The sequence below is a fragment of the Orcinus orca genome, chromosome 6, assembly GCF_937001465.1.
Source record: "Orcinus orca chromosome 6, mOrcOrc1.1, whole genome shotgun sequence".
Taxonomy (NCBI): Eukaryota; Metazoa; Chordata; class Mammalia; order Artiodactyla; family Delphinidae; genus Orcinus; species Orcinus orca.
The window spans coordinates 19,951,413-19,973,892 of record NC_064564.1 but is presented as its reverse complement, the minus strand read 5'-3'; the positions used below and the strand labels follow the sequence as shown (position 1 = coordinate 19,973,892).

The following is a 22,480-nucleotide window of genomic DNA, read 5'->3' as shown; positions in this document are numbered from 1 at the left end:
GTTAAAGATTTAGTTTTTTACCTTGTAAATGATTTTAGTATAATATTTTAAGCGAGTAACACCTTCTCATGGTTCAAAATTAAATTGTGCAAAATGGAATATGCAGTGGCGAGTCCTCCTCCCACCTCTTTCCCCTGTCAACCCAATCCTCTTTCCCGGAGGAAACCAGTGTTCTCTCTTTCATTAAAATCTTCCCAGAGATATTCATGCAACTAAAAATGAAGGCGATCTATTTTCATAGAGGAGCGGACTGTTAGGAAACTTGTCAAGGGAGATGAAAGCTGAAAACCTCAGAAGATGGCAACCAAGTCTCTTGGGAGACGAGATTCACTGACTGCTGTAGCAGCAGTAGAACTCCTACTGATTGTGGGGTGTTGGGGAGGGAAACAGAGGTTTAGAAGGACTGTTCCACAGTGTGAAAAAGACTCCTGTTGGTGCTTAAGAAGTTCCTTGCCCCTTGTCAGGAGAAATTGACTCAGAAGAAGATGAGAAGATAAGGTGAGAATATTTCAAGCAACATCATGGTGAACTTTATATCTAAGGAAACTCCTGTTGGGGGCTGAAAAAAATAAACGATTTGTGAATATCGCTCAGTACTGGAACTTTTATAATGAAGGAAAACTTAAATGATTTTCAACCAATAACTTCATATTAGAGGGATGGTGAGGCAAAATATTGTACCCAGGCACTCGAAAAAGGCAGGCTTCCTTGTTGCTTCCTCCCTTTGTTCAGTCAACCAATTATTTACAAGATTTGCACTCATAACTCTGATACAGTATTTGAAGGACTCTTCTCAAGGCCACTGATACAAAAATTGCACTGTGCAAAAATTAGCCAGTCCCAATTCTGCAGTCTCTTTGGTAATACTTCAAAATCCTACACCCCAGAGACAGAGATAATCAAATTAGCCCAAATGTAATTTGGGAAGACCAGTCACAGAAGGGAATATCTAAAAGTCCTTTGGATCATGATCTCTGACTATTCCTGCACAGAGGCTGGGGGCAGGCATTGACTACTGAGAAAAAACATCTCTGGACATGCATCACAAGCCTCAGAAGACAGTTCATCTTCCACGCAATCACGAAACATTAAAGAAACGAAGAGATAACATGTTTGTGTCTTGTGGAGTTTTCAAGTCTGTGCACTTGTAAGTGCTTAGTGCTGTTAGATGTGAGGGGTCTTCAGGGGCATCCTGTTGAGTGAGAAATGCTCTAATCTTGCGACTGACCAGAAAGCGGATCTGATGATTGAAGTTTCTTTGGGAAGTATTACAAAGTCAGGTCAATAAGTTGATCCCGCTACTATTTTTGTTGTTGTTGTTGTTGTTGTCAACCGAAATTCTGCAAGATATTATTAAAAAAGGAGGGAGGGAAAGTAAAATTATTCCCATACTACCTGCTGTGTTGAAATTGGCCCAGATTGTCAACTCTTTCTCAAAATTATTTAAAAAAACCCAAGCCCGTACAAAGGAAACAGCTGTAAATCAACATTTATTGAACAACCTCCATGTCTTAAATACACTGAGAAAAAATATTCTAGTAGAGTAAAATGCGTTGCAGAAACTCTAGGAACGGAGTCAGGAGACAGTATCTTAAGAGTGTTTCCCAGGTCTGAAATTCTTTGCTAGAATTGTTCTTTAACGGAAACTTCAGGCTTGCTAGGCAAAAGGACCTACTGCTTTTTGAAAGGCATAAACAAGAACCAAGGAACTGCAGTCCAAAGGGCATGAAAGCACTTGCCCCAATTTGAGGCTACTGTGCTTACAGCGGAGCTTTCCGTCACGAAAGTTCCCGGCGAGGAGCGTCGCCAGTCAAGTTGCGCAGCGTGCCCGACCCTCCATTTCTCTCCTCTCCTGCAGAGACCGCCTGGAGCAGATGCCCGCGCTCCCCGCGCCTAGACGCCTGCGCACGCCTGCGCACGCCCACTGGGGCGGGGCTCTCGGGCACGCGGACCGCCGTCCTCCAACGGCTCCCAGCGTCTGTTGGGGCAGTTTGCTCCGGAAGACAGGAGCGCATGCGCGAGCACGGACGGTGGGGCCTCAACGGCCGTCAGGCGGCGGAGGGGCCTGTCATGGCGGCCTCTAGGGTCAGTTATAGGAATCCTGAGGTAAGGGGTACGGGCACTTTTCACCCCCTCAGGTGTCACCGCTCTGTGCTGTTGTTCACCCTGTGGGTTATTTGTGCCCTTGTCCGTGTAAGGAGACTCGCCACAATGTGGATTCACGCCCCCATAGAGCTCGATTCCCTTGAGGTGTTTACCCCAGGGTTATTGGCACGGCTGGGGAGCCGGCTGCATGAAGGGTTCCGTGACTGCGGGGCCTCCAGTGGGGGGTAAATAGTGTGTGCGAGCTATTCAACAGGTGCCGTGCTAGTCTGCGCGTTGTGAAGAGTACAAAAGCTAGAGGGAAGTTCTTGCGAGTTGAAAACCCTCATCTGCTTCCAGAGGTGTAGCTCAGGTGATTGGAAAATGCGTGAAGATCGAGGGAACACACTCATAGTTTCACTAGTGCCTTCCTTCTTATCATAAAAACATCAATCAACACTTATGTTCAAACTGCATTCTTTTGTCAGCGATGGGAGCAGCTTTGCTGAATGTGGTAATAAACATGTATTTTTACATGTTTATTACCTGATGTCAAATCCTGACTTATTTGCAAGCATAGATGGGGTCTGTACATATTTAATTGGTTGGTGGGAATCTGATGTGTAGTCACATGTGCGGGTTGGTTTTGTCTGTGGTTATTTGTCTTTGAAGGGAGGTCATGCCTGTGTTTTTGTGAGTGTGTAAGAGTGAGTGTTGTATTTGGAGGGTGTTGGGATGTGACGCAGGCATACTCAAGGAGTTGGTGGTTAGGTGTTTGTAATTTGGTGTTTGGGGAATATGTTTACATGTGTTCTTTTCTCCCATGAATTTGGGGATTTGTGTGTGTCGAATGGTGGATTGGGAAGGATTATCTGCGTATGCATAAGGGCAATGTCAGGAGAAGTAGTGGTGTATATTACTTTGGGTGTCCAGTCTGTTTATTTTGTGTATTTGGGGAATGTAGGCTGATCATTTGTGTATTCAGGGCATGTTGTATGGTTATGGGGTGTTTGTGTGTGTGCATTTTCAGGAGCTGTCTATGTATATTTGGATGTGTAGAGGGCAAGTCTGTGACTATTTTATGGGACTGGTGGATGTTGTATATGTAGGTATGTTGTGTTTGTATGATTCTGTATTCTGCAAGATGGCAGAGTTAATTCTGTGTGAGAGGTTGGGAATGTGGTGTTGTGTATATGCCAGTAGTGTGGTACTGTATGTGTATTTGGAAGAAAGGGCGTATAGGGTGATGTTATTGCATATTTGTAGTGTACTGGGTAATTGTGGTTGTATTTGGGACTTGTGGAGAGTTGTGTGTTAAATGAGTTTGTGTGTGTATTCAAGGGGCATGGCCACTTGGAGGAATATTTGCTGAGGCTGTGCAGTTGTAATTTTCAGTAGGAGCCTCTTAGGCTTATGTATTTTGGGAAGTGAGTATATGTGTATCTGATAGAGAGGTGGGGTTCTATGTTTCTACAGGGAAGATGGACAATTGCATTTATATGTATTAGAAATATGTGATACCGGTATTTGTTAGTACTTGTATATGTGTGAGCTGGCTGATAGCTAGGGATAATTTGATATATGGAAGTTGTTTCATAAATGGTTTGCTGGAGATATTTCCATGTATCTTACTTGTGTATTCTAATCCGTGTGTGTGTCCATCATCAGGTGCGTGCATTATCAAAGCTTGTTCATAAGGTATGGAGTTGTTAGGAGTATTCAAAGTGTATTTCTTTGCAGAATGCTAGGGTGTTTATACATGTGTTTGGTAGGCGTAAGAGCTGGTCTGTCTATATATTCAGGATGAGGGTAGAAATATATATATATACACACACACACACATATACAGTTTATATGTTGGGGTAGTGGTGGGGAGCTTGTATTCTGGAGAGGTAGCATAATGTATAGTGTTTGGGAAGGGATCCATATGTTCATGGGTTAGGAATATTTGCATGTGTGTATCCATAGGTGTGTGAGAATTGTGTATGTATATTAGTAAGACTGCAGAAGTTGTCGGTGTTTTTCTGTTTTGAATGTGTCTGAGCATTTGGGGTGTATACTCATGAGGAGTTTGTGGGTGTGTGTATTTGTGATTTGTGAGTATATCAGGAGGCTTAGAGTCCTCTATGTGTCTATTTTGAAATGTAATGCCTGAAGAATTTAGTGGTGTTGCTTGTATGTGTGTTGTCAGTATTAGTGAGGTGGACTTATATGTACAGTTGACCCTTGAACAACACGGGTTTGAACCCCACGGGTCTACTTATAGTGGATTTCTTTTTCAGTAAATACTACAGGACTACTACAGGATCCATGGACACAGAGCCACTGCATGGAGGGTTGGCCCTAACCCCCAAGCTGTTCAAGGGTCAGCTGTATTTGATAAGTATAGGTTATTTGTGTCTGTGTGTGTTTTTGAGTTCCTGGGGCTTTTGGGGTATGTATTCTGCGGGATTTGAGAGTTTAGTTTGTGTGTTTGGAAACCAGTAGACTGTGTAGGTTACGTGTGTGTGCAGGAATCCTGGAGTATATGTATTCTAGGGCTGTGGGATTGCATATGGGTCTTTTTTGGGATTGCACATGAGACAGTTGTGTACTTGGTGAGCCTGTGTGTTTAGGTGCTCAGTGTGTACATCTGGATGGCATATCGGTTGCACATGTTTGTTTTCAGGCCCATGTTGTGTGTGTATATATAGTTGTGAGAGTGGAATGTGAATATTCAGGGTGAGTAAGGTTTCGCCTGTAAAAATTTAGGTAGTAAGAGGTGGTCTGTTTGTGTATTTATTCAGGGTGTGGGTAGAAATGTACGTGTGTGTGCAGGATATATATGTGTGTGTGTGTGTGTGTGTGTGTGTACAAACACATATGTATATGTGGTATCCTTTTGGTTATATATGTGTGGTGGGAGTTGAGGGTTCTACTTGGGGTGTAAGTGGATTCTGTGCACATATTCATAGGAAAAGGTATGGGATGTGCTGGAACTGGTTCATACTATCTTGGGATAGTCAATGGTGCATATCTCTTCCCAGCTCTGTGTTTAGTGATGTCAGGTGGGTAGCTTGAAATTGGTCATGCTGGGAATATTTATACCATGTAGATACCATAAATGAAGTCTTTCCCGCCTTTCTCGGAGAGCTTTTTATCAAGCACTTACCAGCGTACCACTGATGTGCGTGTTTGGATGTATGTATGTATGAAGCAAGAATATTTGGGCATCAGTGGGTACGTATGGGACACTCATGTGAATTGTGAGTGGGGCATCTGGGGCTCTGGGCCCTTGTATATGTGCATTGACCCTGGTAATTGTGAATCATTGCATTGCTCCTATCCTGTTCTTTAGGGCCAGAGAATCCCCATAAATGTTGTTGATTCCCAGTAGAAATCATGCAGATGGATACAGGGGTGTCTGTACCTTAGGCAGGTGGACAGTCCTTCAGCATTTGTGTGGTCCTAGCATCTGGGTCCCTAGAAGGGGGGGCCTGGTGGACAGATGGCCATGCAGAGCAGAACCTTCACAGGTGTGTTGTTGGTGTGACAGGCAGCAGTCAGAAAGTCGTGGGGCTACCTGGATAGGAGGTCAGATGACCAAGGGCTCTCCCAGGAAAACCCCCTGAGAATCTGTTGGACAGCTACAGGCGTTACTGGCTCTTTTGTGGCACAGCTGACGTGCAAGGACATCCTCCACATGGGGTCCAGAGCCATGTGTCCCTGAGCCCAACTGCCCCAGGGTGGTGGGAACTGTTGCGTATCAGGCTGGTCAACTGTATCACTAGGTCTCAACCAACCTGTCTCCATGGAAACCTAAGTCCTCACAGATAGGCAGGACCTCTAGGGATCACTGAACTGACAAGGACAGAGGTGGGGAGGCTTTGTCACTGAGGGAGAGTCGGGGACTGAGACCTTCAGAGCCTGGGGAGTCCCACTCTGAGGAGATATGGCTCTGATGTTGCCAAACCCTTTAGACATGTTCTCTGTTCTTTTCTGAAGGCTCAAGATGCTTCTAGCAGTGGGAAGCTTATCTCAGTTTCATGTTTCTCTGATAGGATGAACTGACCCTTTTATTCACTATTCCACGTGGAGCTGCAAACCCATCAGAGGGAACCATGTGATCATTGTAGCCACCAGCTGACCCCACAGCCACCTTGTGCCTCCCTTGGACCCACCCAAGAATTTCTGAGCCTTCTTTCTGGTGAGTCTTGTGGCCTTTTCTCCCTCATTGTGAATCCTCCTGCCAATAAAACATGCTGTGAATGTTAACAAAAGGAAACCTCAACTAGAATTGGAGTCTGGAAGGCCCCCCCGTAGAGGGAGCTCTCATGCCTTCTCATCATCAATTACCCCAACAGGAAGAGGTCATTTACTGACCCCAAAGAGGAAGTGCAACCACCTTACTACCCCAGCTGGAGGAGGGAAGACGTCCTTCCTGGCCAGCAACAAGAAATAGAAAATAGAAATAGCTAATAGAAAATTCCGCAGTTTAGCCAATGAGACGCCATTGTCACCTGAAGTTTTCCTTTTCTCCAGTGAACTTTCATTTTTTCCCTTGATGATGACTTTCTTTCCTTGTCCCACCCTCCTTACTATAAAAGCCTTCTGGGACTTCCCTGGTGGTCCAGCAGCTAAGACTCCGCGCTTCCAGGGTTCGATCCCTGGTCGGGGAACTAAGATTTCCACATGCCATGTGGCATGGCCAAAAAAAAAAGCCTTCCATGTTGTGTAACCCTTTGGAGTATCTCCCTTTCTATCAGCTGAGATGCTGCCTGATTCATGAATCGTTTAATAAAGCCAATTTATTCAAAATTCAAAGTAAATCTTCAAATTTACTCAGTTAAATTTTGTTTTTTAATACATTGGTGGCATGCAGAGGTGGCCACTAACAGTTTAATATGTATCCCTCCAGAAATGTTCTGTATAAAACTATGTACGTGCACTTTTCTAAAATCTACTACTGGATTGCTACTGCTAACAGGATGATTTTATGATGAAATGCTTATCTTTTTAAAAAGAAAAAGATAAATATATTGGTGGCAGTGATGGGATCTGAAGCAAATTTCTGATAACATTTGGGACAAGGAGGAACAGGTGTGGTGCCCACAACTCCTTTGAGTTCCCTGTGTTTCTTGCCCTTCCTGAAGGTTGTTGGTAAGCTCCTCTTGGTTTGAGCTCCATTCTCTTTGCCTTTGTGCTCCCAATCTAATTGGCTTTCCTTTACAGGGCAGGACAGTTTGGGCTGGTAGAGGATTCTCCCTGAGGCCCAAGCCCTGGCCTTTCAGATGGAAATTCCCAGGACACAGTAACATCTCTTGGTTATTGCCAGTATATTTTTGAGTGGTAAACCCAGCCCCTAATTTTGTTCCCTGGATTCCACATTGGGCACTGCTGACAGTGTAGTCTGCACTTGCCCATCTGTTTGGAATCAGCCCCCAGTTTCCATGCTTGGAACTGTTGGTGGCGGCTATAGTTCTCCATTTTATTTGGAATCAGTTTGCAGTCCCCATTCCTTGGGATTTGCTGGTTGGATCTTTTTCCTCAGTCCAAGGATCCCTGGTAATTGGTGGTGGTGCATACCAGGCCTTCTTTTGTCCAGGACATAGTAGCATCTCTTTGTTACTGCTGATATATTAAGGCGCAGTTTTTTTGTGTGTTCTTTTGGGTTGACAAAGGCTAGCTAAGGAAATGAGATCCTTTATCGCCAAAGAGTTGAGAATGCCAGCTTCTGGCACACCTGCTTATTTTATATTTAAGAACTATGGTCCTGGAGGTTGTAGATATTTAGAAAGATGGCAAAATTATACTAATATTGATCTAGAATTACAATGGTCATTGTGGGGCATGTTCCAGTTAGACAAGATTGTTCGTTTAAGGAAAACACTAGAGAGCAAGGGTTCACAAATTGGACAGGGAGAATGAGATGCCTGCTTTAATTGGTATGTAAAAGTTTACAGAATGGGCTTCCCTGGTGGCGCAGTGGTTGAGGGTCCGCCTGCCGATGCAGGGGACTCGGGTTTGTGCCCCGGTCCGGGAGGATCCCGCATGCCGCGGAGCGGCTGGGCCCGTGGGCCGTGGCCGCTGGGCCTGCGCGTCTGGAGCCTGTGCTCCGCAATGGGAGAGGCCACGACAGTGAGAGGCCCGCGTACCGCAAAAAAAAAAAAAAAAAAGTTTACAGAAGGTTTCAAGATTCCAAAATAGCTTTGTTTAGAGACTTAGAACAAAAAGCTAATGAAAAATTAAAGAGACAAAAGGTACCTGAAACAAAAGACCATAGGACAGATGTGACTGCAGGTTTAACTCCTCCTGTCCCCCCCTTTCCTTTTTCACCTGAGTACTCTTGTTTTACTCATTTTCTGTCTGAAAAGAGAATATTTAACAATTGCCATTTAAAGTAAAACTACCTGAGGTTGCAGGTGAGCCCCCTCAGGTGTCCTTTACCCCTTGGTCAAAGACTGAGCTGAGAGCTATAGTCCAAGAATTCTCTAAACCTAGGGAGGAACCCCCAACAGTTATTGAAGAATTTAGAGTCACTGTCAGGGCGCATGTCCCCAAACTGCTAGACCTTTATCCGCTTGTACCCGTGTTGGTAGGACTGGGGGAAGCAAAATGACATAATCCCTAGGATAATATTCAAGATCCTCAACCTGAAAAGGCAGAATAACAACTGACCTTTTATAAGCTATTCCTAAAATTTTCCCTGCTCACACTTGGTCTGTTAGTAATTGGCCTAATAATGATTGGTCTATTATTCACTCATACAAACAAAAGAGGGGTGAATCTGTGGAAGACTTTAGAGCCAGTTTGGAAGCTCTCTTTTTACAGCAGTTGGTGTTCCAAGGAATAAAAAGGCCACTCAGCCTGCTTTAACTGCCCTCTTTGTAAATGGATTATCTTCTGAGATTAGTGGATTGATAAAAGGGCAGAAAAGAGGGTGGGAGGCTGTAGGCCTGACTGAACTGGTGACTATAGCTGAGCATTTTGAAAGGACCTTGGAGCAAGATCACAAACAGAAATCCACCAAGCTCATAGCCTTACAGTTACAACAGCTCTAAGGCAAGAGACACAAAATAACACCTGGGCCTCCCCCATTACAACCTCCTAGGGGTCCATGATCAATTCGATGACCCAAAGTTGATGTTTCATTTGTAATCAGTGAGGACACTGGAAAAAAAGGTGTCCTCAAAGGTCCTATGCAAACTCTTCACAAATGCTCTCATATCTGTCTCAAAGGGAGGGCCCCCCATGACCCTCTCCCATAGTTGGCAGAACTCCAGGGATTCTCTGGTAAACTATTACCAGCAATTACCTTGAACAGCCCAGAGGAAAATATAATGAAAAACTGCCAACTTTTAGTTGATACTGGAGCTATGCTTTCTACTTTAAACCCCACTGTCATATTTCACTTTGAAATCTCCATTAAACCCTAACCCTAACTGTAAACAGAATTACCTAACTCTTTAACACCCTACCCCTAGCCCTAACCAGAGCTGTGCTTTCTACTCTAAATCCCGCCCTCAAAGAACAACAGGTCCCTCTGAGTAAAGAGGATGTTTCCATAGTGGGAGTACCTAATACAGTTCAGAGAGAATTTTTATCTCCACCAAGATTCCTTTTCGCTATGCAATATAGCGCCAGTTAATCTGTTCGGTAGAGATCTCTTTTCTAACTTAAAAGGGCCAGTACATTTTGCCTCCAGTGGAGATCTCACCTTAAAATTTCCTGATCCACCTGAACCTGATCATTTATGTCCCTTAAAATCTGTCCTGGACATAAAAGAGGAAGTTCAACAAAAGTTCCCTAATTGGATGGAGATGCCTGCAAATTTGGGGGCTACTTCTGACAGTGTTAACATCAGAAGAATCAAAAAATGCAAACCTATAAAGATTCAGATAGATGTAGCTAAACCTCTCCCTAGGTTTCCTCAGCAACTATTAAAGCCTGCAGTCATACAAGGTCTCGTACCTATTGTAGAAGACTTAATTGCCCGGGAGGTAATCATTCCTGTACTCGTCCCTGCAGCATGCCAAACTTGCCTGGTTGGAAACCTGGCAGGATGGCGATTTGTCCAGGGCTTGGGAGCTGTTAATCAAAATAGTTTTTCCCTGTTTTCCTGTTGTTCCAAACCTAGCCACCCTTCTGTCACAAGCTTCAACTGACTTGAAATGGTTTAGTGTTGGAGACCTTTGTTCACCTTTCTTCAGCATCCCGGAGACCCAACAGCCAATATCTATGTGCCTTTACTTGGAACAGTCAACAATATACCTGCAATTTTATGCCTCAAGGGTTCACTGGGACCCCTTCTTTTTTCTCCCAAGTACTTCACCAAGATTTAAGTACCCTCTAGTTCCCTGAGAAATCAACCATTTTACCATATGGAGATAACCTCCTGCTGTACTCCGCTACTGTAAAGATTCCATAAGGCATTCATAAAAGATTCCATTTATTTGCTGCAACAGTTAGCTGAGAAAGAACACAAAGGAAAAATTACAATGATCTCTAGACGCTGTTCATTACCTAGGACGTAATCTAAGCACTGAAGGAATTCAGCTATCTCCAGAGAGAATTAGGCTGATACAGGAACTTCCTAGACTCACAACTAAGTGCTAGCATTGTGGATTTCTAGGTTTAGCTGGGTATTGCAAGCTCTGGGTTCCAAATTTTTCTGTTACCTTCCACTCTATGAACTTATTAAAGATGTAGTTCCTGAATCCTTTGCTTGGGAAGATAAATGTAAGCAGGCTTTTATAAGGCTAAAACAAGCACTGCAAGAGCTGCCTGCCTTAGGGTTACCCAAATGATCAGGTTCAGGTTGATCCGGAAACTTTAAGGTGAGATCTCCACTGGAGGCAAAATATATTAGCCCTTTTAAGTTAGAAAAGAGATCTCTACCTAATAGATTAACTTTAGGTTATTCAAAACCTTTTACTTTATTTGTGCATGAAAGGCATAATCAGGCCGCGCAGAACTGTGCGAGCATGGTAGTAAACATAGGCCTGTTGCCTGTTACAGCATGCAACTTGATTCAGTTGCTTTTGCCTATCTCAGTTGTCTTCAGGTTATAGCCACAACTGCAAATTTAGTGGGAGCCTTGGCAGATTTGACTCTAGAAAATGAAGTTTATTTGCAAACTCCACACATTGTCCACAGTCTTCTTAACGCTGAATTGACAACATTTCACTGCAAGTATCACTAGATTAACTTCCTGTGAAATCCTGCTTTCACCATCTAATCTTTATCTTAAACTTTACAACGTTCTCAATCCTCCTACACGACTACCTCTGTCTCACAAAGGTGAGGGCCATGACTGCAAGGTAACAGTGTCCCATGGGAATTCCCTGGTAGTCCATTGGTTAGGACTCCGAGCTTCCACTGCAGGGAGCGCGGGTTCAATCTCTGGTCAAGGAACTAAGATCCCACAAGCCACATGGTGCGGCCTAAAACAAAAACAAAACAAACAAACAGAAAGCAATGTCCCATTTTATGACACCGTGTCCTGAGTAAAAATGTTACCAAGTCCAAGCTTGCTCTGCTTGCCGCACGACAGGCCATAAATCGGAGATGAGGTGTTGAGACAGGGAATAGGACTTTATTCGGAAAGCCAGCAGACCGAGAACATGGTGGAGTAAAGTTTCAAAATAACCATCTTATCAGCGTTTGGATGCCAGTTTCTTTTATAGTACAGAGATGGGGAGGAGATGAGGAGGTAAAGTAAGAAGGCCATAAGTTTTGCGAATAGTCTCTGGAATGGCCAGCCTCGGGGAGGAGATGTGTTAATTTCTTCTTAATTGTAGCCATCCACAGGTGGACAGAGTCCATATGTTTCCCTGAGCAAAGGCACTTTGGTTTAACATTCAGACAGAGGGACAGGGTTCCCCGAGGCAGGCCATTATGTACAGACAGTATCCTTTTAGTGATCAAAAGCAGCTGAAGGCAAAGGTTAAAGCAAAAGAAACAGATCCAACGTGTAGTCAGATTTGGCTCTTCCCTGTTACAATTCCCTACTGTCAATGTCCATTCCACAGTCTTGTGGAAAAAGGGGTGACGACCCTTCTAATTGCTTCGTCAGATGGATCTTTCCGGGAGTGTCCACCATGGGTGCCAGTGTTCCAAACGTTGTTCTTTTTTTGTTGTTGTTCCTCTCTGGAAAGTGTCTCCTTTACACCTGTAGCCTTAAAAAAATATTCTCAGCCTAAAAGTTGAGAGTTATGATCTATTTGATGGGAATTTTGAGGGCTTCAAGCCTGGGAGGCAGCATCTCAAGTTAAGGAATTTAGCACTTTTCTATGTATGGGAAGGTGCAAGAGGCTGGGCTCACTGTAATCATTCATTTGATATGTACCTCAGCTATCAGAGGCCTGTATCCTATATTCTCATATCCTGAGTTTCGTCAGGGCTCACCGGCTCACGTTGGAGGGCTGCAGTCGCTAATGACTGATGTGTCAGGAAATATTCTATTTCTCAGATCCTCTCCTCTTGGTCAGGATTTTGACCAATATTTGGGAGACATTTTAGGATCAAATTTTGTCCCACGGCGCTGGGAGGCTCATCCCAGGTCAGGGGAGAATTCTTGATATGCCACTCCAGGTGCTAGTTTTTAGATTAGGCCCTATTGATAATTAAAGATCCTCTGGATCCTCTATCTAATTATGATCCAGGAGACATTTTCCCTTGTTGCTTCCTCCCATACCTAGAATCACACTATTACAGTTATTTCATGTTATAAATGTGGTCTATTTCCTCAAGATGTTTAGCCATAGAAGTACTGTTGGAGGCCTGGTTACATACTGGGTACTGTAAGAGACACCAATCTTATAAAATAGACAGGATAAAAGTAATGCAGCTAGTAACGTTAACAAAGACACAGTGCAGCAGGGAGACACAAAGAGCAAACAACCTGGAAACAAAGAACAATGATCAGTATAACTACTTGTAATCCAATTGCAATAGCGAGCGACCAGAGGTACCATAACTGATTTAGTGAGCCATCCGCTGTTTCAGTGTACCAGCAGTGCGTACTTAGGCATGCAGGGCTTAATCTTTGAGACAAGCATATGCTACTGGCAGGATCAACCAGGTAGAGAGAAAAAGATAAATGTTTCATTTCTGCTTACAAGGGTATAATTTAAGAAATTACTGTAAGTCATAATTAGTTTAAGGGGAGGGTTTTGCTTACACCTGGAAAACACAGATTTAAAACGGTCATTTTTCAGATAGAAACCATAAAAATTATAACCATAGTCACCAGTTTACCCAGTCATGTGCAACTAATCGTTTTTGTTAACAGCTTTATGAAGCCATCAGGTTTCCCATTAGAATTCTTCAAGTTCTTACCCAGTGCACCTTTATGGTTTGAAAACCAGCAACTTGTATTTATGCAAAGGTCCCTTCTATAAATCTTCTTGAAGAGGAAGCATTTTTGCAAAGGCATCAGAGTGAAACCATAACTGTGTACAATGGCGAAAGACTTAAGAAGGCACGTTTAAATCTGATTACAGTGCAATTGACAAAGTAACATGGTTACTGCGGTGACATGCACACTTTCAGATAGTAAAGAGAATTCTGACTGGTAACATTTTACCAGGCCATACCAAATTTTAGGAACTCCATCTAATCTGTAGAATACCTGTATCATTTGGCATACAATATAACCTAAGAAGATTTATTGCTTATTTGACAAGACTTCCCGTGTAATTCAACATACCAAGTCAACCTAATTAGTTAATATCTCTCTTTGGGGTGTTTCAGGGGCCCTTTGAAGCACCCCAAAGTTAGCTAGAGGTCAAAGGAACTTCATTATAATTTGATTTGGGAAGTTTTGTCAAAAAAGTAAGAAAAGGGTTTAAAACAGTCAGATAGGATCACATGTCATTGTGAAACAATAGTTATTCACTTAGCCAAAGTAACAGTAAACAATTTCAAAGGCAAGTACAGAACAGATCTCTTAAAAGGTAGAAAAACTTAAAATCTGGTATCAAAGGCAGTCCAAAATCTTAAGAAACCTTGTCTTCTTAACAGAGAGAAAAGTGAAATTCAAGTTGTGCACCAGCTTACTTTTAAAATTTATTTACTTAATTAAACTTATTTTAAACTTAGTCCTGACCACGTACAGAACTCCTTTTTTTAAGGGTCCACTTTCTATAAACCTTCTGTCACTTATTTTAGCACAATTCTGACTTTCAAGTGGTCAGATATCTGGAGAGATTAATTTTAGATAGACCTTCCTAAAAGATAAGTATTTTAAAAAGTTTACCTAAAGCTCTTATCTCATTTGCATTTTCTTTCCTTAAAAGTTTCTTCACGGGCTTCCTTGGTGGCGCAGTGGTTGAGAGTCCGCCTGCCGATGCAGGGGACATGGGTTCGTGCCCTGGTCCGGGAAGATCCCACATGCCGCGGAGCAGCTGGGCCCGTGAGCCATGGCCGCTGAGTCTGCGCTTCTGGAGCCTGTGCTCCGCAACGGGAGAGGCCACAACAGTGAGAGGCCCGCGTACTGCAAAAAAAAAAAGTTTCTTCACATCAAGTTATTTCCTTGATGAGAAATTTGCAACAGATATAACAAGATTTTATTTAGCTTATATTAAACCTAGGCACAATAAAAGTATTATACTTAATGTTGATGAGTCTAACAGCATGTGTATGTTAATTAGATCAACAAACGAACGTTAATACCAGGTCTTAATTAATACTGAATATTTCCCAGTTCACGTGATCCTGAAGCTCATTTAGCTCAGTTTCTCTTGTATTTAGAATAGTTTGGTTTGTAAGTGCTTACTTTTCTTTGAGCCAGTTAAATAGACCTCAGCAATGTTATCCAAAGACAGAGACACATACAAGGACACAGACGTACAGAGACGCCATGGTTGTCATTTCAGAATTTCAGCACTGAGTCAGGTACAGCCATGTGAAGCCCATCAGTTTACAAAAAGAGGTTGGATTCAAATTAGGTTTCTGGCAGATGGAACAAATCAAACTCACTTGTCTAGATGGCTGAATTTTTACAGAAAAGACACTTAGGTTTTTTATTTATCCTTGATAAGTCCATTTCTAAATTCCTTTACCCTCTTTCAAAAAGATGCATTTTAAAAAGATGGCAGAGATGAGGGTTCCTGAGAAGACCAGAAAGGACATTTGCATCTCAAAGATACAGGCAAGTTTTTCCTAGGATGACTTTGTTTCCCCTTTGTTTAATATTTACAAGCCTCTTGAGATAAACAGGGAGGGTTTGGGGAGTGGTATCTATTGGAGAGTCAATCAACTCGTTCCCCACTGTCAAAGTTCCCTGGGGCTCCTGTGGGGAAATTAGATTCGGACGCCTCAAGTCAAGGGAGTCCCCTGGCCTCTATAGGATGTCAGCACGAGGGAAATTGCCCTGCTGTGGAAGTGTTTCCCGGTCCAAATTGGGTGTCCTGTGGAGTCTTAGATGGTGATACTAAATCAGGCTCCTGTGCTCTGGGGGTTAACGCGGAAACTTCTATTTGATCCCCGTGGGTAGGGGAAACAGGAGGTGGTGAATATGATGGCGGCGTGGGGGAGGGTGGGCAGCTGGACAACTGCCGGGGCAGCTTGCTGTTTTGCAAAACACTTCTAACTGCGAGATCCTATAAAAACTGAGTGAGCCCTTTAGGGGCGACCGCCCTTCTGATCCTATATTTTGGGTCTGCACCCTATTACAGTAGTATACCATGTCTTACTTAGTCATAGGCTCAGGGCTATGTTACACCCATTTATCTAAAATAGGCCCCAAAGGGCTCTCCTTCAGGGTAGATGGAGTATTTCCCATTTTGTACACCAAAACGCAAAAGTCGCAAACAAATTCTGGCATCAGTGCACACAAAAGCAAGATCAAAAACCAACGAACCAGTTCCCAAATCGGTTCTGAGGGTGTGTAGTGGTGTAGAGTGCAGCCGTCTGGTGCAGAAGCCCACAGGCAGCTAGGAGGAGCTGTGTTAGTCCAAAGGCTCCGGGACACATAGTCCATTCTCAGCCCAGAAGGAGCAGCCAGGGGAAACCAGTGGGAGGGCTTGGCCAGTTGACCTTTGTGCCTGCTATAAAGCTTATTGTTTAGCTCTTCGCCAGTAAACTATGGAGGGTTTGTACGTGGCCGCATAAATGGGTCTAAGAATGATGGACAAGGTGGTATTTGTTGCCTCCAAAGTGTGAAGAGACCTAAGTAAGACGTGTTGGGCTTGCCATAGGGTGGGGGGGAGCTGAATAGTTAACGGCTGAGGTTTAGCTGCAAGAGGAATTTCCTGGCTTTTAGAGGATCAGTTAATGCCCAGAAATTTAATAGTTGTGGACAGCCCTTGAATTTTATGTGGGGCAATAAGTAGCCCACCTGTATGTTATAGGTGGGTCACCAACCATGTTAGGGCCTTGTGCACCAATCTCCTGAGGGGCTCTGGATTAGAACATCAGTATAGTGCCAGACAGTGCAAGGGGACACCAGGGCTTGCCAGCAAAGACTGTGGGCAATAGCTGGGCTCTTAAGATAGCCAGTAGGCAGACAGGTTAAAACATACTGGGTGCCTTCTGAAGTAAAAGTAGACCGCAGCTGGGACTCCTTAATAACTGGTACTGAATAGAACGTCATAGCTAGATTGTCACAGCAAAGTAATGCCCTGGAGCCCTTTGGATATCCTTAATGAACTGGACAGTGTTGGAAATGAGAGCCTTAATAGTGGGGATCAGCATTTATATTTCAGTAGTTGATTATAAGGGGCCGCTCATTACTAGCAGGCTTTAATAGCAGCCAAATGGGGGAATTGAAAAGGAGAAATGGTGTGTTTAATGACTTCTTCTTTTCATAAATTCTGAATTATGGGCTGCAATCCCACAGCCCCCTGTCATACATGTTATTGGGGGATATTTACTGTCTTAGATGGCAGTCTTATGGGCTCCCAATATTCAGCTTCCACCAGGAAGGCCAGGAATTTGGGTTTGTTCCAGATGGCATTGCAGTACATCAAGGCATCCATAGCTGTAACGGGAAAGGGTAGGGCCAAAGGGGCTACCAGCACTAAAAGGTTTTTAATAAAGATTGTTTCAATAGTAACATTCAGTGGAAGTTGAATGCTTTCTACTCCCCTATTATGCCTTGTAATCTAAAGTGTGACCCTTGCTTATAATTGGAGGGGTTCCCAGGAAGCACTGTAATTTGAGCTCCAGTTGTCAATGAGAGCCATAAGAAAAGTTGTTTATGTGTGTCCCAAGGATAATTAGAGAAGTATATGGGCAAGTGTCCCAGAGGAGGGCCACGCTCCAGGGATCTGCCAGGTCCCTAAGGCAGAGGCCTTGGCAGAGGTCAGGGTACAGGATTCGGAGAGGTGACAGCTGCCCATCACTCCGGTCTCCTGAAGAGTCTGTAGCGCCTGAGCAAAAATTTCTAACTTGTGCTTGGGCTTTCCCAAGGTTACGTCATCAGGGACCCCCGATCTCCAGAGCTGCCAATACAGGGAGATCTGTTAGTCATCTCATGAAGGATGGAGCTGTGTGATGGCAACACCCCTTGGTGGAGACCAGTAAGGGTCCCAGAAGTCCCTATATCCCTTAAGGGTCCTCTCTTGGGTTCCTGGCCAATGGGGCAGCGGGGCCCATGTGCCTTTACTGGCCAGCGAGGTTTGGGGCTTCAGAAAAATTATCTTTTTCATATCTAGCTACAACATGGATGCAGTCCCATGCCTGTTGTACTGTATCTGACGTTTCTTTGAATTGTAACAGCATGGCTTTATAATTAGGGGGAACACCCTTCTCCCCCTTCCCTTGGACAAATTTTTTCTAGCAACATTTGCATTTCGATCATGGTATAGTTACACGTCTCTGTTTCTTGTTCATGCTGGTCATCCGATGTTTCGGTGCAATGGGTGGTGACAGGGAACACCTGGAATGGAGTTTTCCTCTTCCCTGACTCATATGCTGCCACTTCCTGTTTAGGGTGTCCCGTCAGCCTCGGTGGGGTCAAGGGATGATTTGCAACAGCAGCAAGAAATGCAGCAACACAGGAGTCACTTACCTCAACGGCATTTGCCCCTTCGGGGTGCCATGATGCCCCTGGTAGAGCTGCCTCTATCATGGGTTAGGGCTGTGTGGGGACCTCTTGGATGTATGTTTAGGGTATAGGATGGTTTGGGGTAATAGTAAAGCTGTGTAGAGACTGTGTATGTGTGATCTGGGGAGAGACGAGGGGCATGAGTGCCTTTGTGGGTGTACGGTTGGTGTAGTATGGTGTGGCTGGGTTGTGGGCTGCTTCTGGGTGTTGTGAGGCTATGTGTGCAGGAATTTGAGAAGAGGTAGGGGTATGCATTTTAATGCTTTGTGCGTTGGATCTGTGTGTATTCAGAGTGCAGGGGTTATACACATGCTCATCCTGTAGGGTAAGAGTTCAGGGAGTGTATTTTTGGTGTGGAGGAATTTGCAGAGATTGGGGTTCTCAGTGTAAATTGGGGTTGCTAGCTGTGTGTGTATAATCAGGGGATGTGACAGAGGCTGTTTATAGTATGTCAAGAGGGAGATGGGTGTATGTTTGTATTGGGGGTGTGAGGTCATCATGTGTTCTACGGGGAGTATTTAGGAAAAGGTTGGAAACATTGTGTCTCTCTGATGGTATTTTGTGTGTGTCTGAGCTTCTGAGGCATTGTACATACGTGGATGTTGAGAGCTGTGGGGGGACTGTATGTGTTATATTTGGATTTGGGGGGTTGTGTCTTATATGAAGAGGTATGTGAGTTTGGTTTGAATGTATTTGGCTATTGTTGAAGGGTTTGTGTGTTTGCATTGAGGGGTTATATGGGGTTGGGTGGATTTTTGTGGGATATGAGGATTTAGGTGTTTGATTATCAGGGGCCGTTGGGGGTGTGTTTTTGTATTCAAGACTGTGGCTGTGATTTTATTGGGGTTTGTAGTGCATGTATATTGGAGCAGGAGGGTTCTGGGCACACAGTCAGGCATCTGCTTATAGGTAGGGAGTTTGTGTGTTTGAGGATGTTTGGAGCTCTGTGGGGCTGTGTGATGGTGGCACAGGTGACTGTGGGCAGGTGGAGTGTGTGTTGGGCTGGAAGGGAAACTCGAGGGCATGTTGGGGACTGTGAGGCGCCCATGTGAACTCCCACGTGGACTGACCTTTGTTCCTTCTGATCTTCTATGGCTCGTACGCATCCTGGTCTTCTGTGGCAGCTACTCCCCTGGAATGGTCAGCGATACTCTGCTCTTTCCTAGTCAGATGAGTCAGGAAATGTCACTTCCTCTGGCAGCTGGATGTGCCTCTTGCAAGTGAGTGGTCCTGGGTCCAGGGTGCAGGACTGGTGGATAGATGCAGAGTGAGGCTGATTCCCCCATGAGCCCTCTCCTCAGTGAGGTGGCCAGGAGGTCAGGGCTGTATCTCCAGAAGGTCAGACATGGCCAGTCATCTCTAGAATGTGCTGGAGGGGCCAACTCATTGAACGCACCATGCCAGGAGATAAACAGACCCCGAGGACAATTCCTAAGGGAGAAGTCTATACCTACCCATCTTCCACTTTCTCCTTTGGATGGCCTCTACCACAAGGTAAAAGCTAAGCCCCTTCACACGGCCTTTCTTGGCCTGGTCTTACTGAGCGGCCAGTCTCTCCCCACATCCTGGCTCACTATGGGCCCTCTGGTGATACCAGCAAGAGGCCCCCCTGCATGTCAGTTCTCACCTCCTTCCCTTGGCCCATGCTGCCATTGCTGTTTGTCCTGCTCTTCCTCCCCCAAGGCTGTGAGTCACCCTGTCCAGGTGGGAAGGATCCACTGAAAATGCAAATTTTAGTAATTACTGCATCACCCGAGTCTCTAGCATGTGCCAGCCACTATGACGCTTGCCAAGTCCATAAAAACCCCACAAAGCGGATATGCTATTAGTTGCACTTTGCAGGTGATGAAGCTGAGGTTCAGAGGTGAGCAACCATGACCAAGTACCCTGTATGTACCAGAATATCAATCAGACTGGTCAACGAGTCCAATAAAGCCAAGCATTAGTCTGATCAGTACGCCTAGATGCCAGGCTGTAAAGGCGCAAAATATGTCCCCGCACGAGAAAGAGCAGTGCCAAGTACCCCAGCAAAGAAGCAGTGTTCATATCCTGCTTTCTTAATCGAAGTAACTGCAGATTGACCCACAATTTCCTACTCTGTTAATAGGAGAAAAATACCAATGTGCATTGTCCTGTAAAACTACCTTCAAATAATATGTATGATCCCGAGTGCTTTAGTAATGACCCCAAATCATCATCATGAGGTTGGGATACTACTTAAAACACTGCAAGTCTTACACACTGGCATATAGAATCTGTAAAGTCAGTTCTTTGGGTAATGATGGTAGATAGAAGTGGCCCAGAAGGACAGAAGACAGAAAATAGAGCAGAAACTATTTGTCCAGAGGTGACAATGGGTCATAGCCAAGGTTCAAGCATTATGAGGGAGGTGGTGAAAATAGTAGTGGGCATAGAGTGTAATAAGTCAAGGATATCTAATGTAGTTTCCAATGAAGGTTTGTGAAAGACATATAGCTAAAAAGATAATAGGCTGGGAAGTGAAGTAATACGAAACATTTGATATATTTTTTACAAGGATAAAAGAAGATAGAAATGAACATTAAAGAAGTAGGTCAAATAGAAAAGCTATAAGATGGTTAATAACCTCACAATATGATGAGGCAACTTAGATGTATTTTGTTTAAATAAATTGGTAGACTATATTTAGAGTAGTTTTAAGTTTAAAGAGAATTTGAGCAGAGTATAGAGTTCCCATACACCCCCTCACATCTATTCCCCAAACCAAAGTTTCCCCTATTATTAACGTCTTGCATTAGTGTGGGGCATTTTTCACAATTGATGAGCCAATGTTCATACATTATTATTAACTAATATCCATAGTTTACATTACAGTTTACTCTGTTGTATATCCTATGGGTTTTGACGAATGTATGACAAGCATTGACCATTACAGTATCGTACAGAATAGTTTAAGTGCCCTACCTTTTCCAGGATGTCATATAGCTGAAATCATACAGTGTGTATCCATTTCAGTTTGGCATCTTTCATTTAGCAATATGCGTTTAGGGTTCCTCCACGTCTCTTCCATTTAGTACTCTTATAGCTCAAGCTGCCATAACATAATACTAGAGGCTTGGTGACTTTAACAAGTCACAGTTCTAGAGGCTTGGAAGTCTAAGATCACGGTGCTGGCCAATTCAGTGCCTGGTGAGGGCTCTCTTCCCGGCTTGCACACAACTGTCTTTTCACTGTGTCCTCACATGGTGGAGAGAGACAGAAAAACTTCTCTGGTTTCTTCTTATAGGGGCACTAATAGAGCCTAATCCTCATGACATCATTTAATCTAATTACCTGCCAAAGGCCCCATCTCCAAATACCATCACTTTGTTAGATCTTGAATATATGAATTTTGGGGGGACAGAATTCAGTTGATAGCCTCATTCTTCTAACAGTATAAAATATGACTAATAAAGAAAGCTTATCATTAAATTATCTCTTTTCTAGCAATACATAGATATTTACTTGCTTTTTTAAACCATTTACATATTTTAAGATAAATGAATTAAAGATTTTAAAAAGTCAGGTAGAACAAGGTAAGAAATTGTAGGTACAAACATGTTGAAGCAAAAACAGATAAACCCCCCAGTTGCATTGTCTCAAAAATTCAGTTAGAGTTCTAAGGTCTGATTTAGGTTTCCACCTCTGGTTCATGCCATTTGCTGTACCACAATAGGATGGGGTGGTATGCTAAAGTTAGGACGTTAGAAAAACCATTAGAAAACAGATACCTTGCTAAACTGAATATTTATTTGGTGTGAATTGAGGCTGTTTTTTCTTAACGATATGATTCACATTAAAACTTGTCAGGACACAGTAAATTAACTAAAAGTAACTTGGGGAGAAGTTGTATTTATTTAATTTATTTTTTTACATCTTTATTGGAGTATAATTGCTTTACAATGGTGTATTAGTTCCTGCTTTATAACAAAGTGAATCAGTCATACATAGAAGTTTTATTTTTTACTGAGATAAAATTAACCGTTTTAACTCGCACAATTCAATAGCATTTAGTACATTCACGATGTTGTGCAACCCTTACTTCTATGTGGTTCAAAAATATTTTTATCGCTTTAAAGGGAAGCCCTACCCATGCTTTCTTCTACCTAAGCCCTGGGCAGTCACCAATGTGCTTTCTGTCTCTATAGATATATGTATTTGGATATTTCATGCAAGTGTAAATTATACAGTATGTGACCATTCATGTCTGGCTTCTTTCACATGGCATAATTTTCAAGGTTCACCCATGTTGTAGTATGTATCATTACCTCATTTCTTTCTTGTTCCCATCTTTAATGAGGTATAACAGAGAAATAGAATTATATATTTAGGATATACAACTTGATGCTT

The 22,480-nt window shown here is 43.4% G+C and overlaps 1 long non-coding RNA gene across 2 annotated transcripts in view; it reads left to right on the top strand.

The window, feature by feature from the left end:
* Positions 1-2,013: 2,013 nt before the first annotated feature.
* The window catches only part of LOC125964885 (uncharacterized), a 123,834-nt gene continuing 103,367 nt past the window's right edge, over positions 2,014-22,480 (top strand). Inside the window, exons 1-3 of one of the 2 annotated variants that reach the window (XR_007478212.1) lie at positions 2,014-2,106; positions 6,123-6,268; positions 14,361-14,644. This is a non-coding gene — a long non-coding RNA (uncharacterized LOC125964885). Of the gene's footprint in view, positions 2,107-6,122; positions 6,269-14,360; positions 14,645-22,480 lie in introns of those variants that run through there. The other variant, XR_007478213.1, reaches the window with a different exon arrangement.